This window comes from Protopterus annectens, chromosome 16.part0, assembly GCF_019279795.1.
Source record: "Protopterus annectens isolate FY-2018-M chromosome 16.part0, PAN1.0, whole genome shotgun sequence".
Taxonomy (NCBI): Eukaryota; Metazoa; Chordata; order Ceratodontiformes; family Protopteridae; genus Protopterus; species Protopterus annectens.
The window spans coordinates 852,851,853-852,865,378 of NC_056750.1; positions in this window are offsets into that span (position 1 = coordinate 852,851,853).

Sequence of the window (13,526 nt, forward strand, 5' to 3'; positions counted from 1 at the left end):
GGAAAATATTAGGGCACAACCCAACACCCTCATAATGGGCGATTTCAACTATCTCACCATTAACTAGGAAAACTACTAGTGTACCAACACTTTTGCTCAACATTTTCTGGAATTCATAAATTCCAACGCCTTCTGTCAACTTATCCACACCCCCACCAGGGGAAGCAATATCCTAGACCTGGTCATTACCAGCATGGGCGACCAATGTTCCACACCAGAAGTCAATTCCTTGTTGGTCAGATCTGACCACAAGCTAATCACCCTAGACATCCACATCCAGCCCCCACCCCCATTAGGGAAACCACTGTAAAAATTTCTCCAAAGCCAGCTTCACGCTTCTTAAGACAGAAGTGGCAAACTTCACAACACCCATGCAGACCGACAGTAGAGGTACGACTGCTGAATCCTAAACAAATGCACTTTATAAGCACTTACATGAGTGCATGGATCATGCTATCCCTAACAGAACCAATATGCTATCCTCCAAAAAAAGGAAGACAATCTGGTGGTCCCCTGCCATAAACAAACTCTACAACATAAGAAAGAAACTTGCAAAAAAGAGTAAAATCCCATGATTGGAAGAACTCCCTGGTCAGCTTCAGTAAGAAGCTGAGATCCCTCATAAAATCCTCCAAAGCTAGTTAAGAAAACAAAATCGCCACTGATTCTAAAGACAACCACAAAGCATTCTACAGCTATGTCAAGAATCTCAGTGGAAACACACACATCTGCTCGGAGTTACAGCACAATGGCACTAAATATACAGAACCAGCTGATATTGCCATCATCCTGGCAGATAGAGGGGTAAAGTTAGCACTGAACCTATCACCCCCTAATGGGCCCATCTCTATACCAGAAGAATGCAAAGTTCCTGTAATCACGGCTGCACATGTAAAAACGACACTCTCCAAAGCCAAGAACACAGCATCCATGGGACCTGACAACATCCCAGGCTGTGTTCTACATGAACTGCAGAATGAACTGGCACGCCACCTAAGCACCATGCTCAATCATAGCTTCACCTCAGGCTTTCTGACCACTGGATGGCGCACAGTGACTGTTATCTCACTCCACAAAGGGGGAGCCACCACAGACCTCGGGAACTACCGTCCCATTATCCTAAGGAGCCTGGTCTGCAAGGCCATGAAACATATCATCATGGAACTTATAAACAAAGACATTAGTAATCTCCAAACTCTTGACCCCACCCTGTTCGGGTTTGTAAAAGGCAGATCAGTTCTCCTAAACCTGATAGACTTCTTTGAAGCAGTTACAAAAGCCGTAGACGAGGGTAAGGTGGTTCACACAACCTATCTAGGTCTTGCCAAGGATTTTGACACCATCCCCCCACTCTGGAATTATAGATAAACTCACTAAACTACGTATAAATCCCTATGTCACAAGATGGGTTGCCAACTGGCTCACTGACAGAACCCACACTGTGAAAGTAGCAGACTCCAAGTCTGATTTCAGACCAGTGACAAGTGGAGTACCACAGGGTTCAGTCCTGGGTCCTCTCCTGTTTGGTATCTACTTTTCTGAAGTACAGGCTAACACAGAAGGTCTTTGGCTAACAAAGTTCACAGATGACTGCAAGCTAGGAGCCATGATCGAAACTCCTAACAATGTGGACATCCTACAAAAGGGCCTCACTGAGACAGATGCCTGGTGTCAAAGCCATGGCCTCAATCTCAGTGCCAGAAAGTGCATTGTCATCCCCTTTGGTAAAAACTCTGTACCCATGAGCTACCACGTAGGTGGTAGTCTACTTTACACCGAAAGTGTGATGAGACCTTGGGACACAGGTGGACAGAAGTCTCTTCTTTGATAATCACATCACCACAGTAGTCAGGAAATCCTTCTACGTGGTACACTTCATCACAAAAGGATGTTCTTCGTGTTTCACTGTTGCAGTCATTACATTTGTATAATCTGCTGGCAGGTTGCCCTCAGTCGGCCTGAATTTCAAAGTCATGGGTCCTGCGTCGGTTGCTGTCTCTTCTTCCATGACGTTAGGTTGTCAGGGGTATAAATCAAGCAACCGATGCCATTTTCCTCAGTCTTTCTTGCCGTGCGGTGCCCGAAACAGAAGCATTTCACAAGTGCCGGTCGGCCGACTCCTGAAATATTCGTGTTTGAGTTTCAGAACCGAAGTCTTCACTAAAGCTAAGTACCCCATTGGGGAAACTTTTTTTCTTGCTCCAGACCGATGTCAGAAAAAGTTAATAATTGTATTACTTGTGGGAAGCAAATACCTCATAAGGATTTCCATTTGTACTGTATTCTTTGCCTAGGCCCTGATCACAATGTTACTGGTTGTTGGTTTTGTGCTAGATTTAACCAACGCACTGTGAAGCGTCGGTATAATTTTGCCTTGAGGTATTTTGGAAGCAGGTTTAATTACCCAAAAATGTCATCGGATAGTAATATGACTACTATTCATAAAAAACGCAAAAAGGACAGAGACAAACATCCGAGGTCCAAAATCGATGACGAAGCTTCTCCTAAGCCAGTTGCCGGTTTGCCAGTTCTCATTGAGGCGCTTTTGCAGCCCCTGACACCCGCTACTTTAGAGTCACAGGCCGCTACCGACTCCCACGTAGAGTCAGCCATGCTGCTAGATACTCAAAGTATTAGACCCACAGACGCAAATCCCTCAGATGGGTCCAGAGCCGCTGAGCAGGTACCGGATTCTGAGGGTATATTCAGACCTCAGCATTTTTACATTAAACCCGACTACAGCTGCAAAGACAAAGACTAAAGCATTTTCTAAAACAAAGAAACCTACTTATGGGCCACTTGTGCAGGCCTCTATGCCCAAAAAAACAGATTATCAAAATGGCTGAATACCTGATTACCTTGATCAGGGGATGTTCATCATGTTTCACTGTTGCAGTCATTACACTAAGGTTATCCTGCTGGCAGGTTACCCGCAGTCAGCCTGAATTCCAAAGTCCTGGTCTGGTGTCTGTTGGCTGTCGCCTCTTCCCTGATGTCACTGCGCCAGGGGTATAAAAGATGCAGCCAGTGCCATTTTCTTCAGTCTTTCTTGCTGTGCGGTGCCTGAAGCAAAAGCAGTTCGCAAGTGTCGGTCGGCCGACTCCTGAGATTTTCGAAATGGAATTTCAGATCCAAAGTCTTCTATAAAGCGAAGTACCCCATTGGGGAAACTTTTTTCTTGCTCCAGACCGATGTCAGAAAAAGTTAACAATTGTATTTCTTGTGGGAAGCAAATACCTCATAAGGATTTTCATTCTTACTGCATTCCTTGCCTAGGCCCTGACCACGACATTGCTAGTTGTCGGTTTTGTGCTAGATTTAACCAACGCACTATTAAGCGTCGGTACGATTTTGCTTTTCATTACTTTGGCCGAAGGTTTAACTATATAATGCCGTCGGAACAACCGATGACCGGAATTCATAAAAAAACACAAGGAAAAAGAAAAGGACAGGCATCTGAGGTCCAAAACCGACGACTAAGCCTCTTCTAGGCCAGTCGCCGGTGCTCAGTGAGGTGCTTTCGCAGCCCCTGACACCCGCTACCTCAGAGCCACAGGCCGCCTCCGACTCCCACGTGGAGACAACTAGGCCTCTGGATACTTAAGGTATTGGGCCTTCAGAAACTAATCCCTCAGATGGGTCTGGAGCCGCTGAGCAGGCATCGGCTTCTGAGGGTGTTTTTCAGACCTACACAGCTTTATATCAAGCCAACTTCAGCATCCAAGACAAAGACTAAAACAGTTTTAAAGACAAGGAAACAAGTACAGCATTCTCCAGGACAGACTTCCATGCCTAAGAAACAGATGCTGAAAATGGCCGAAGACCTAATTACTTTGATCAGGGATTCCCATCCCTCTCCTGATAAGAGGTGTAGGCAAGATACTGAATATGATTCCTCTGATCAGGTTTCCATTTCCTCTGACTCCTCTTCAGAACAGGGATACTCTATTCCTCCCTATGAGGATTCTGATGCTGAAGAATCTATTCCTTCAGCTTCTTCTCCTGAGGATTACTCATTTGGGGAAACCCTGCATACCATGAGGGAACATTTCCACTGGGAGAGCCAAGATTATTCAGATTCTAAGAAAAGGCTTAGAGACTTTCTTCTACTACCTCAGCACAGACCTCTTGCTATTCCACCTGTTCTAGACATTGTAGATGATGTATTTTTAGAGTCCGGACTGTCTCCCGACTCTTTACCTCCTGCACCTGTTAAGCCAGACAGATACTATAAGGTTCCAGATTCTCATACATTTCTATATAAAAACCCTGCTGTTGACCCAGAAACTATTTCTCAGGGTCCCAAGGGGGTCAAGGCTGCTACTGCTAAAAACCCTGTCCCCTCAGATAGAGATTCTAGATGGGGAAAAAAGTTTACACTTCTGCTACCTTGGCTGTAAGGGCTTTAAATTGTCAGTTTCATATGCTTAAATATCAGCAGTACTTAATGTCTCTGTTAAAACAGAAAATGTTGACAAATTCTGAATGTTCTGAGAACAAGGAATTGCAGGATTTATTGCATGCAGCTGAACAAGTGGGAAAACATACTTTGCAATGTGGTTATGATTCACTGGAGGCCTCTTGCAGGGCTGCTGTAAGAGGTTCTGTTATTAGAAGGCATCCTTGGTTAAAGGAACAGACTCTGCCTGATCATATTAAAACAAATTTATTGGATGCTCCATTACAGCATGATACTTTGGTGTTGAGGCAGAAGAGAACCTTTTATTATCTTCCATCCAGACAGGGTTTCTCTACGGACAAACCCAACATTTATGCCTAAGGTAGTGTCCAGTGTGGCTCTTAACCAAACCATTTATTTGCCTACTTTTTTCCCAAACCCACAGAATAAAGGGGAGAGACTTCTGCATTATGTGGACATACATAGACAGCTACGCTTCTTCTTGGACAAAACTAAATCTTTCAGAAAGATTGAGCAACTTTTAGTGGCATATGCTGCAGGATCACAAGGAAAGGCTATCTCAAAGCAGACTATTTCAAAATGGATAGGACACTGCATTCGTTTCTGCTATTCACAACATGGCAAGTCACTGCCTAAGGGCATTAGACCACATTCTAGCAGGGCAGCAGCCCCCTCATCAGCCTCCTCAGAGGAGTACCAACCAAGGATATTTTGGAGGCTGCAACTTGGACTTCAGTGCACACTTTTACTAAGCACTACCACTTACCTCTTTACTCTAAATCCAGAGCAGGCTTTGCCACTGCAGTTCTGCAGGGCCTTATAGCCACTCCTAATTCTATTTAGACCCAGCCGCCCAACCTCAGCTTTGGGATTCAACCCAAGTGTAATGACTGCAACAGTGAAACACGATGAACATAATACAGTTATTTGTCAGGCATGTCAGTCATTTTATGTAGGGAAGACGGAGAGACAATTGAAGAGAAGGATATACGAACACACTTATGATATCACAAAAAAGAAAAACACAAATGCATTATTCAAACATTCCATTTCCTGCACTGAATTTAAATATGAATTTTTTGTTCTGGAGCAGGTTAAACCAGATATAAGGGGTGGCCTGTGGGAGGAAATATTAGAAAGTAGGGAGCTTTGGTGGCAGGTCAACCTTGATGCAGGAAATAAACCTGGAATGAATGAGTTTATATCAATTTCTTCACTGCTCAAATTGAGAGCTAATAACATCTGAACAAATTCTTCAGTGTAATTTCCCAAAATGGACACTAGATGGGGGAAGAACACACATGAAATATAGGTTCAAAAGAACTTTCAAAACAGATTTTTTTTTACATACCCGAGTTTTAAATTAAATTATTTTGATTATACAAAATGAAATGTTTTTAGAAAGTAATTTATTTTTATTTATTAATATTTATATAACAAATGATATGAAATGTTGTAGAAATGAAATTATAAAGTTAAGCATAAGACACTTTCATAGAAAGGTATTAATATTCATGAGAGGTAAAAGGAGATTTGTCAATTTGATTCTTAGGAGATGTATTTTATTGGACTAACAATTAAATAGTTGTTTTAACAGACTATTTAAATTGATTTTGAAGAAATGAAGTTTGTCTGATGAAGCCCTGTATGTAGGACGAAAACGCGTGTGATTTACATTTTGTTGGTGAATAAAAGCGTTAATTTTACTGGCGTTCCGTGGATTTTCTGGTTTATATGCCATAGGAGGAGAACCATGGTCCTGGGCATTCTTCATTATTAGTTATTGGTGTTTTCAGAACTGCCGTTCTGTTGTGTTATACAGTTGTGTACCTACCGTAAATGTAGATGTTTGAGTGTATTTACTGTTGCAGTCCAGGATGTTCATCGTGTTACCCTGCTGCAGTCATCACACTTGGGTTATCCTGCCATCAGGCGGTCCCACAGTCGGCCAGAGTTCCTAAGTCTTGGTCCGGCGTCGGTTGCTGTCGCTTCCTCCCTGACGTCAGTGCGCCAGGGGTATATGAGGCATCCAACGCCATTTTCTTCAGTCTTTCTTGCCGCGCGGTGCCCGAAGCAGAAGCAGTTCACAAGTGCCGGTCGGACGACACCTGAGATTTTCGAATTGAATTTCAGTCCGAAGTCTTCAATAAAGCTAAGTACCCCGTTGGGGAACCTTTTCTTGCCTCAGTCCGATGTCAGAAAAAGTTAACAATTGCATTTCTTGTGGGAAGCAAATACCTCATAAGGACTTCCATTCTTATTGTTTTCCTTGCCTAGGCCCAGACCACGACATCACAGGTTGTCGGTTTTGTGCTAGGTTTAATAAACGAACTATCAAATGCCGTTTTGACTTCGCACGACATTACTTTGGTAGGAAATTTAATTATATCATGCCGTCGGAGCAGCCGTTGACTGGCATGCATAAAAAACGCAAGGATAAGGACAGGCAGCCTAGAACCAAGCCAGACTCCGAGGCCTCTGTCGGGCCTGTCGCAGGTTCTCTGGTTTTCAGTGAGGCACCTACGCAGCCCCTGACGACCGCGGAAATGGAACCCCAGACAGCTTTGGATTCTCAAGCGGAGTATACTAGACCATCGCAACCATCTTTATTAGGCCTCCCGACACCGGAGCAGAAGGTGATCCCGGTGCAGTAGAAACGCCTTTGGTTTCAGAAGATGTCTTCAGACCGTCTACACTCACCATTAAATCTTATGCTAAGCTAAAAACTCCATTAAAACCAAAAAAGACTGTATATCAGTCTCCTGTTCAAGGCCCCATGCCTAAGAAACAGATGCTTAAGATTGCTGAAGATTTGATTTCCCTAATCAGGTGTTCCCATCCCCCTCCTGATAAAAGGTCAAGACAAGAGGAGGACTATGCTTCCTCTGACCAGGTTTCTATTTCCTCATATTCGTCTGAGGAATAGGATTACGCTTTTCCCCCTTATGAAGATTCTGATGCTGAAGACTCTATTCCCTCAGTATCTCCCCCTGAAGACTACTCCTTTTGGGAAACTTTACATACCATGAGGGAACATTTCTACTGGGAAAGTCAGGACTACTCTGATTCTAAGAAAAGGCTCCGAGAGTTTTTTTTATTACCCCAGCACAGACCACTTGCTATCCCTCCAGTTTTAGATATTGTGGATGATGTTTATTTAGAGTCTAGTCTAAATCCAGACTCTCTACCTCCTGCTCCAACCAAACCAGACAGATACTGCAGAGTACCTGACACACACAAATTCCTTTATAAAAGGCCTCTGGCTGACCCAGAAACATTTTCCCAGGGTCCCAAAGGTTCTAAAGCTTCTATGGCTAAAAATCCTGTACCCTCTGGAAGGGATTCCAGAGCCCTAGATAGATGGGGAAAGAAGATATACACCTCAGCTACTCTGGCTGTGAGAGCATTAAATTGTCAGTTTCACATGCTGAAATATCAGCAATTCCTAATGTCTCAATTAAAACAAAAACTGAGCACACATTCTGAACAGGCTGAATTCAAGGAAATGCAGGATCTGTTGCATGCAGCTGAACAGGTGGGCAAACCTACTTTACAATGTGGATTTGATTCATTGGAAGCTTCCTGTAGAGCAGCTGTTTCTGGGTCTGTCATATGCAGACATACTTGGTTAAAAGAACAAACCCTACCTGATCATGTTAAAGAAAAATTATTGGATGCACCTTTACAGCAGGATGTCTTATTTGGTGTCAAAGCAGAAGAGGTTTTAAAGAAAATGGAGGATAAGGCAAAGTCTATGCAGACGGTCAAGGATTTTTTACAGGTACAACCCCCTCGTTTCAGCAGAAATTGACCAACAAAAAAATGGTCCTTTCCAGCTTCTGACAGACCACAGAGGGGCAAATACAGACGCCCAAGGGGCAGAGGTCAGTCACAAGGCCCTTACAAGCCTCGCCAATGGGGTGCCACAACCCAGAAAGGAGGTGAAGACAGGCCCCAAGCTAGCAGAAGATAAACACAATGACTCAACCCTCCAACTACCAAGCAAATCTCTCTTGGCAGCTCCCTTGGGAGGAAAATTAGCACTTTTTGCAGACAACTGGCACATCATCACAAAAGACAAGTGAGTCCTAAACATTGTCTCACAAGGATACAGATTCCACTTTCATACTTTGCCAAGTATAAAAGGAATGCCAAACCTGCCACCAAATCAATGGGCAGAGACACAAAAACAAATTAAAGCTCTCATGGACATGAGAGCCATTCAACAGGTACCTACACAGGAGGAAGGACAAGGATTTTACTCAAGACTCTTTCTAGTCCCCAGAAAGGACAAAGCATGGAGACCCATTCTGGATCTTTCATTTCTGAACACCTATCTGCAAGTACCAAAATTCAAGATGCTAACACTACAGCAGCTTCTTCCCATGCTGGGCAAGAAGGCTTGGCTAGTAACGTTGGATCTCAAGGAGGCATACCTGCATGTCCCTATCAAACAAAATTGCAGAAGATACCTCCGCTTCATTGCAGATTCAACCCATTATCAATTCTCTGCACTGCCCTTTGGCTTATCTACTGCGCCCAGGGTCTTCACAAAATGCCTGGCACCAGTAATTGCATACTGCAGACAAAAAGGAATTCAAATATACCCATACCTGGACGACTGCCTTATTCAAGCAGAAAGCAAGGACATTCTTTTAAAACATCTGGCATTTGTCAAACACCTTCTAAGTTGCCTAGGGTACACTGTAAATGAAAAGAAATCAAAACTAGTGCCCTCACAAAACATAATATTCCTGGGTGCCAGCTTGAATACAATGGCCCAGATGGCTTATCTCATGCCAGATAAGCAACAACAGCTGACTCAATATTTCAAAATAATGGCAACAAAGACCCAACTCCCTGCAAGAAAAATTCTGCAGGCCTTTGGATTCATGGCATCTTGCATGCTACTAATACCATTTGCAAAACTGCATATGGGGAAATTACAATGGTACCTGAAAGGCATATGGACTCAACACAGCCACAGCTTGGAAACGATGATACCACTAATTCCCTGCCTTCAACAGGTGTTTCTATGGTGGGCACCGGCATGTCACTTCAACAAGGGTCAGCCTTTCACATTACCCACAGCCAGGCAAACTATGACAACAGATGCATCGGACTATGCCTGGGGAGCACACATGGCAGGACAGTGCATTCAGGGCAAATGGACTACAGATCAAAGGTGTCTGCATATCAATCAAAAGGAAATGCTAGCAGTACAGAATGCCCTAACAGCTTTCAAAGACCTCTTACACCCAGGACAACTAATAATAAAGATGGACAATACCACAGTAATGTGGTACATAAACAAGCAAGGGGGCACACATTCCTACCCTATATGCAGGCAAGCAATGACCTTGTGGAACACAGCACTGTCTTACCAAGTTCAACTAAAAGCACAATTCCTGCCAGGAAAGAAAAACACATTGGCAGACGACCTAAGCAAGAAACATCATGGATCCCCACGAGTGGAAACTGGATCCACAAGTATTTGCAATAACTCAAAAATGGGGACGCCCAGACATAGATCTGTTTGCCAACCCCCAAAACTACCAACTTCAAATATTTTGTACAAGGACATTCCACCCACAAGCTTGGAAAGTGGACACCCTCTCATTCAGTTGGAAAACATTAACAGTGTATGCCTTTCCTCCACTGCCTCTTCTAGCAAAGGTGCTGCTGAAAGTCAGATTAGAGAGGCCACAAATGATACTCATTGCACCAGACTGGCCACGCCAGCACTGGTATCCAATTCTAAAGAACATGGCCCACTGCCCACCATGGATTTTACCACAAATTCCTCACCTGCTCACCCAGCGAGATAATGAAATTCTACACAGCCAGCTCAAGACTTTAAATCTGGCTGCATGGCAAATTACCTAAACAATCAACCAACACCTCTATCCAAAGCTGTTATGGAGGTCATTCTGGAGGCCAGGAGGCCCAGCACCAGGAAAACCTATTCAGACAAATGGAAAAGATTTTGCGCCTGGAACCAGGCTAAAGGCCAAAATCCTCTTGATCCAAACATTCCTCAGATTCTACAATATTTAACTGAGATGTTGCACAAAGGACTTTCCTATTCATCTATTAAGATCCACGCCTCAGCAATTTCAGCTCATTACAACACGGATCCTCCTTTATTTTCACATCCACTCCTAAGACAGTACCTCAGAGGGGCTAAGAACATAAGCCCTCCCAGGTGAGCACCAACACCTACTTGGGATCTCAACTTTGTTCTGGAAAAACTTACACCGCCGCCCTTTGAACCAGCTTTCTCAGCTGATTTAAAGTTTCTTTCATGGAAAACTGCCCTGCTGTTAGCAATAACCTCAGCTAGAAGAGTCTCAGAGCTACAGGCCCTAATGGCAGTGGAGCCTTTCCTCATTTTTCATCAAGACAGAGTCTCTCTGCGAACTAACTCTTCCTTTATGCCAAATGTGGTATCCAGTGTGGCCCTAAACCAAGCCATTCATTTGCCCACCTTTTTTTCCAAATCCCCAGAACAAAGGAGAAAGACTCCTGCACTCTTTGGACATTCACAGACAATTACGTTACTACTTGGATAAAACTAAGGCTTTCAGAAACTCTGACCAGCTCTTTGTAGCCTATGCTACAGGATCACAAGGAAAAGCTATCTCAAAACAGACAATTTCAAAATGGATAGGACATTGCATACGATGTTCATCGTGCATACAGCAGCAGTCATAACAGATGGGTTATCCTGCCGTCAGGCGGGTCCTCGGTCAGCCGAATTCCAAAGTCTAGGTCCGGCGTCAGTTGTCGTCGCTTCTTCCCTGACGTCAGTGTGGCAGGGGTATAAAAGAGGCAGCCGACGCCATTTTCTCCAGTCTTTCTTGCTGTGCGGTGCCCGAATCAGAAGCAGTTCGCAAGTGCCGGTCGGCCAGCTCCTGAGATTTATGAAAGTATTTCAGCCTAAGTCTTCTTGAAAGCTAAGTACCCCGTTGGGGAAACTTTTCTTGCCTCAGACCGATGTCAGACAAAGTTAATAATTGCATTTCATGTGGGAAGCAAATACCGCATAAGGATTTCCACTCTTTCTGTATTCCTTGCTTAGGGCCAGACCACAACATCTCGGCCTGCCGTTTTTGTGCTAGATTCAATAAGCGCACTATTAAGCGTCGGGCAGAGTTCGCCCTTCACTTTTTTGGCAAAAAATGTAATTATATTATGCCGTCGGATACTTCGACTCCAGTTTTGAGCAAAAAATGCAAAGATAAGGACCGACATACGAGGTCCGCGCCACCTACTGAAACCACGCTAAGGCCGACTACCGGTTCTCCGGTACTCAGCGAGGTGCCTATGCAGCCCCTGAGTACCGATGACAATGCATTACCGGTGTCTTCAGTACCAGAGGTCGCAGGCTCCTCTGCTCCCATTCCTACTACAGACTCCGACGCCACTCCTGGCGGGGAAACTCAGAATTTAGACAGGCCTGCCATTTCTCAAGGGGTCTCCTTCTCTATTAAAGCCTTCACTAAATCTAAAGCAGCCATGAAAACCAAAAAACAGGTTCCTCAGACCCCCTCTCAAGGCACCATGCCTAAAAAACAGATGCTTAAAATGGCTGAGGATTTGATTACTCTTATCAGGGGTTCTCAACCCCCCCTCTGACAAAAGGCCCAGACTAGAGGAAGACTACCCTTCCTCAGATTAAGCTTCTATTACCTCAGAACTATCTGAGGACCAGGATTATGCCTATTCTCCATTAGAAGACTCTGATGCAGAGGAGTCTATTACCTCGGTCTCCCCTCCTGAGGACTTCTCTTTTGGGGAAACCCTGCATACACTGAGGGAACACTTTCACTGGGAAGGCCAAGATTACTCAGATTCCAAGAAAAGGCTCAAGGAATTTCTTCTGCTCTCCCAGCATAGGCCTCTGGCTAGCCCTCCTGTTTTAGATATATTGGATGATGTGTACACAGAAGCCAGCCTTAATCCAGATTCTTTGCCTCCAGCTCCTGTTAAACCAGACAGGTATTACCGGGTTCCTGATTCTCACCAGTTCCTATATAAAAGCCATACTGCTGACCCAGAAACAATTTCACAGGGTCCCAAGGGAATTAAGGCCTCTACTGCTAAAAACCCATTACCTTCAGAGAGAGATTCCAGAGCTTTAGAAAGGTGGGGGAAAAAGGTGTACAACTCGGCCACTTTAACCATGAGGGCATTAAACTGTCAGTTCCATATGTTAAAGTATCAACAGTTTTTGATATCTCAGCTGAAAAGCAAGATGACACACCCAGACCAACCAGATTTAAAAGAGTTGCAGGATTTGTTGAATGGTGCAGAGCAAGTGGGTAAACATACCTTGCAGTGTGGTTTTGATGCTTTAGAGGCCTCATGTAAAGCTGCTGTTACGGGTTCTGTTATACGTAGGCATGCTTGGCTCAAAGAGCAAACCTTACCAGATCATGTCAAAGCTAAATTATTAGATGCACCTCTTCAAAAAGATGTATTGTTTGGTGTTAAAGCTGAGGAGGTGCTAAAGAAAATGGAGGAAAAAGCGAAATCAATGCAAACAGTGAAAGATTTCCTGCAGGTACAGCCTCCACGTTTCAGCAGAAACTGGCCTTCAAAAAATTGGTCCTTTCCAGCCACGGACAGACCTCAAAGGGCCAGATACAGGCGCCCAAGGGGTAGAGGGCAACCTCAAGGATCTTTCAGAGCCAGCCCGTGGCAAGCACCAACCCCAAGAGGTGGAGAAGATAGATCACAATCGTTTAGAAAACAGACACAATGACTTCCCCCTACACCTGCCAAGCAAAGCTTTAATGGCAGCACCTTTGGGCGGAAAACTGGCATTATTCTCAAAAAATTGGCATATTGTTACAAAAGACAAATGGATTCTGGACATTATAGACAGAGACTACAGGTTCCACTTTCACACCCTTCCAAAAATGAGATGCATGCCAAACCTGCCACAACATCAAAGGGCAGAGGCACAAAAACAAGTTTCAGCTCTCATGGACATGAAAGCAATTCAAGAGGTACCTGCAAAAGAACAAGGTCAAGGGTTTTATTCCAGACTATTCCTGGTACCAAGGAAAGACAAAGATTGGAGACCTATCTTAGACCTATC